Source organism: Dendrobium catenatum, unplaced genomic scaffold, assembly GCF_001605985.2.
Source record: "Dendrobium catenatum unplaced genomic scaffold, ASM160598v2 original_scaffold_174363, whole genome shotgun sequence".
Classification (NCBI taxonomy): Eukaryota; Viridiplantae; Streptophyta; class Magnoliopsida; order Asparagales; family Orchidaceae; genus Dendrobium; species Dendrobium catenatum.
This window is the reverse complement of record NW_021492785.1, coordinates 1-5,694: the sequence shown is the minus strand read 5'-3', so window position 1 is coordinate 5,694 and position 5,694 is coordinate 1. Positions and strand designations below refer to the sequence as shown.

Genomic DNA, 5,694 nt, shown 5'->3' with positions numbered 1-5,694 from the left:
AGAACTTTAGTCGGCTAGTGACAAAGGTCAGACACACCATAGTCTGGAGACGCAGGTCGCAAGGATCGTAGTCGACGAGTGATAGAGGTCGAAAAGCTATAGTCTGGCAATGGAGGACGGAAGGACTGTAGTCGATGGGTGATAGTGATTAGAATGATCAATATCCAATGATGGAGGTCGAAAGGATTTCGACCGTAATCGGTGGGAGACGGTGGTCATAAAGACCATAGTTTGGCGACATTTGTCAGGGGGAAGTCCGAATATAATTGGTGGTTAGGAGTAAGTCTGACGACAGTCTGGTGACAATCGGTGGTCGGGCGAAAGTCCAGTGTCAATTGGTAGATGGGCAGAAGTTTGGTATCAGTCGGTGGCCGAGTAGAAGTTCGGTGTCAGTTGATGGCCAGGTTGAAGTCTGGCGTCTTTCGATGGCAAGGCAGAAGTCCAGCGAAGGACGGTGGTTCTCTCTCTCTCTCTCTCTCTCTCTCTCTCTCTCTCTCTCTCTCCCTTCTCTTCCTTGCTTCACATGCTTTCTCCTTTTCATGAGGAATAAAGAGTTTATTTATAGTTTTCTCAGAGTGGCATAGCCAATAAATAGGGAGGAGATCAAGAGCATGTTAGCGTGTTTTAAATTGACAGCCGATATCAACTCCTTTAATTATGGACCGTTTATTGAGTATTGGAGTGCCTTAATGATGTTAAAATTTAAAAATCTCTGGCTCGTTGAATTAGTCTCGTCGAGCCACTAGATTCAACTATATGTAATTAGTTAAGTTCGTTCATCCAATTTATAGTTGAACCCTCTAAATGCGCTTCGGTTCCTCGATTTGGTGCCATTTGAGCTCAAATTGAGTCAAATTTGGTGTCATTGGGTTTGTCTTTTCAAGCTGTTTAGTTCGACTAAAAATTTGCTGATCAAATCAAAGTTAAGATGGTCCCAGATTCAATTTTGAGAGTTTCAAACTTGATTTTGCCTCGAAAATTGTGCTTAATCATGATAAATTTTTCTGATATATCAACTATAATTAATATTATTCTGTAATATTATTTAATTATTAAACTCAACATTAAGAGACTATATTAGATCATGCCTACATAAAGAAAGGCCGAGATAGATTAAAAATAATTTTTTTGGTAGATTAAAATAAAAAATTGACTCATAATAGGATACAATAAAGAGAAAGAATTCATGTACCCAACTAGAGGTGTATGTGAATTAAGCCAACTCGTGGGACGGCTTGGGCTCGACTCAATAAATGGCTCGTGAGAAGAACTAGATGAGATAACTAGTCAAGTTTGAGCCAACTCTGACTTAACCTGCAAGCTTGTGACCGAGTCATTTTAAAGATATTAATATAAAATGGACAAAGCATATTAACATTTTTGTTTAAAATTTATATTCTTCTTTCTTATTTCAATTGATTATTTATTATTTATTATTTTTGTTCTAATTTCACATCATTCAAATCATTTTATTATTATAATTGCTTGGATAATAATCACTTTCTTTCTTTTATAATAAACGAGTAGCCTCGTGAGCCAGCTTGAACACGTAAAATAAAGCTGGTACTCAAAATCAATTAATTAATCAAGCTAAAGCTCAAGTTAAAAGTGACTCGAACTCGACTAGACTCGTTTGCACCCCTATATTTGATCCGACATAGTTGGATAAAAGCTTGTTGTTATGTTATTACTCTTCATTATGAATTCAAGGGCTGCTAAGTTGATCCTAACGCAAATTAGGTTAGAAAATTTTTGCATAATATTTTTAAATAAACTTAACCAATTTAAAATGATTATTTTTAGGATCAGATTAAAAATTAATTTTAAGTTGACTGAAAATTTTTAAATATATAAGATTCCAGATAAAGAGATTGAGGCTTCGATATCTTAAATATTTTCTACTTATTTTTTATTAAATATTTATAATAAACAAAAATTCCAAAATTCATCAAATTTTTATCAAATTTAGTTTTCATTTGGGACAGTTTTCATACTATTTCTTAACAACTTTTTAGTATATATTTTTCTTGAACTAAAAATTTGGATACTAAAATGCTATTTAAAAAACAAAAAAAAAATCTCAAACGAAAACTTAGGCATGTTGTAAATAGTAACTTTGTCAAGAACAGTATTTTCTTGAATAGCTGTTAACAATTTTTATTATATATATATCCCTCAAATTTTATTTGATCATCAATTGCATTTATCTCCAAATATATCTTAAAATTTTAAAACTATTGACATCCTATCAAAAAGAATTCTCCATTATCACTACATCTATTATCCTCTAAAATTGCATTTAAACCCTCCTCTTATTCAAAAACCCCTATTTAAAAAATAAATTATTACTTTCAAAATCAGAGACATAACTTCTATGTATAGTATATTAAAAATATTATTTATATACTTTTTATTTTTTAGAATTTCATGATTGATTATTCTATGTCGATCCCGAACACTGTCTGGAGACCACCAAGAATACACCACGTCACCTCTTGCTCGGTACTACTCCGTACTATGGCTCATTACTATTTATCTAGCATATTCTGGTTGGTCTCTAGACAATATTTTACTTCCAGGCTCAACACAAGACAATTTCTTTAATTCCAGACTTTATACTAATTTTTGTTAGGTCATCTCCAACTGAACGCTAAACGAGTGTATGGAGTCGTTCGGTCGCTCCAACCGAACGCGAAAGTTTTCGCCATTTAATCGCAGGTGAACCGTGCTATTGGCGTCGCACTGTTCACTTACGCCATTTTTTGCTCTCAACGGGAAAAAGGCGCGAAAGGGAGAGCGATCATTACCTTCTCAAAAATGAAGTTTTCGGTTGGAGATGCCCTAATGCCTAATAATGCAGTATTGTATACTAACATTATGTGCATATAAAATAAAATATACTGTCAAAATCCAATGATTTATTGTATTTAAGATGTTGATTTTCTTTGAGGAAGAGCAGCAATTGTAGATTCCTTTTGACCTATTCGGTGTAGCGTAGTAAGGTCCCTAAAAACAAGGAATATGACTCATGGCTTGCACGACTCCATCATCATCATCATGTGGAGGCATGTGCCCTTCTTTATCACTCTTATTGATCATAAGTTTTTTTCTTCCCTTTATTCTCATAAAGAAAATAAAAAAATAAAAATAATATCCATCCATCATTCGAGCATCCGATAATATATTAAAATGCCAGCTCTAAATACTAATTTTTATTTATTGAAAATAACATCTCTACAATGTACGCAGAAACTTTACGAAAAAATCTATAAAGTTAAAATTTAATTTGTTGACATCAGCTCTTATCAAAGAAGCACTAACTAAACAAAAATTAATGGGATGGCGATGGGGAGGCCCATATTGTCTTCGCATAATACCAATGGAGTCGGCATCATCCCCGGCACCAAGGCCATACCATCCTGTGCCTGGACCACATCACCCACTCCTTCCTCCATCATCGTTTTAATTACTTCTTTGCCCTCCGCCCTTTTATTCCCTTTTTTTTTTTTTAATCTCCAATTTTCAAAAATGCTTTTAAAGCTAATTATAAGGTTACTATTAAAAAGTAAATTAACTATTGTGATTATAAACAATAACTTTTCATCATAAATGATTTTGAAAAATAATAAAAATACAACAAAAAATATTAGCCAAATAAAATTGTGATGGTTGTTTGAAAAATAAAACAATGAGAAAGTTACATCAATTTTTGAAAAATAATAAAATGTATTTTAAAAAGTAATGAAATACAACAAAAAAAATATTAGCTAAATGAAATTGTGATTATTATACGAAAAATAAAGTTGTGAAAAATTGTCAAAAATAATAAACAATCGAAATTATGATTATTATTAGAAAAGCAAAATGGTAAAACTCTATCCCTAAAAGGAGAAAATATTATGTGCAATCATCGGACACTGTCTGGAGGTAAATCAGGACGCTTCATGTCACTTTTTTGTTGTGTACCTCTATGTACTGGGTGACATGACACATCTTGATTCACCTCCGGACGGTTCGGTGACCGCCCATAATAATTTCCCCTCAAAAAAACCTTTATTTATGAAGAATAGTTTTTAATTATATCTCAATGTGATATTCAAATAAAACTATAAATTTAAATTTTAAATAAATAATTCATATATTTTACATTTTGATGTTACAATGCCCATCAATAATTTAATAAATAAGAGCACAACTCATCTTTTATTTATTTCTTTAACTTAAATTATAATTATAAGTTCATAGAAAAGGTTAAATTACACATAAGACATAATAAATTTATGATCTATTCTCATTTAATAATATTCCCCTTTCTATATAATAACAGCATGAAACTATATATGTGAATAATCAGCACAGAAGTTTAATGAAACAAGAAGAAAAACAAAAGGATAAGAAGAAATTCAAATGAAAGCAACAAAATGATATCTGAGATTCAATAGCTAGCAGAAAGGAAGAGAGAGAGAAAAAAATATATATAGCATTTTACAGAATAAGAAGTCGATCCAAGGGAACAAAGCTGGGCCCAATTCAGAGCCGGGCGGGTCAGTTTCTTCTTCTGCTTTCTGAGAATTCTGCTGCTTTGATGCTCGCCATGCTTCCTCTCTGCCTATCTCCTTCATCTTCTAATCCCCTTTGCCGCTCTCTGAACTGGAAAATTGTTGCTTTACAGGCCCAGCAGAATGTAGTATACCAGCGTTATAGGCAGAGCAATTAGCATCCCAAATATAACCCTAATAAGGCATATAAATTAATCAAATTATTAACAGGGATTAATATTTTTTATTAACAATATTAAATAATAAGCCTTATTGATATATAAGAATATTAAATATTTAAATTGTATATAAAATATATAAATAATTTATGCTAATAAATTTTAAAAAAATTACTTACGCCGTGCTGAGAATGTCAGGGTGGACGCCGTACTCCTTCGCGAACACAAAAGGAACGATCCCCTGTGGCAGCGCCGCCTGCAATTATTCCAAATTAACATTGCTAATCATGCTTAAAACTTAATTACAGATTAGCATCATGGATTTGCATTCGCTACCATCATCACAGTTGGGTGATTTTTGTTTGGGACGACTTTGTTGCTGCTTCTTAAAGCAGCTTTTCAGTACAACAAATAAAATTTTTATACCAAAAAGCTTCTTCAAGAAGTAATAAGAAAGCCGTTTGGAACGGGTAAAAAATTCATAGTTTGAATGATTTGAATAAAAAATAATAAATTCAAAATTGTAATAAAAAATTATTATAAACAATTCTAACAACAACATCAAAATTTTATCCCATTATATAAGGTTGACTACATAGATCATTTTTTCTCTATTTGATCTTATTAAGAGTTAAATTCTCATTTAAATCTAATAAATTAAGGTCATTTTTAATAATTTCTAATCAAGTCTTTTTAGGACTACCTCTATATTTCATATAACATAAATCAATCTAATATCACATCTCCAAATCGGACGAACAGAAGGCTGATATTTTATGTGACCAAATCCTCTAAAACGACTCTCTCAAACCTTAGCTACCACTAGAGCTACTAAAAATTTTTCACATATATAATCATTTTACATTCTATCTCTAAGTTTAAAGTCACTCATCAACCTAAGCATATCATATCTCTGCATCTCTTAACTTTTTTTTAAAAAAATCTTTTTAATGGTCAATATTATAGGCCATAAAATA

At 31.8% G+C, this 5,694-nt stretch overlaps 1 long non-coding RNA gene across 1 annotated transcript; it reads right to left on the bottom strand.

Annotated features, from left to right (window-relative positions):
* Positions 1 to 4,370: 4,370 nt before the first annotated feature.
* LOC110114209 lies at positions 4,371 to 5,052 on the bottom strand. The gene is made up of 2 exons (XR_002305222.2): positions 4,897 to 5,052; positions 4,371 to 4,733 (listed from the first exon to the last, which is right to left on the bottom strand). It is a non-coding gene; the product is annotated as an uncharacterized LOC110114209 (long non-coding RNA).
* Positions 5,053 to 5,694: the final 642 nt, after the last annotated feature.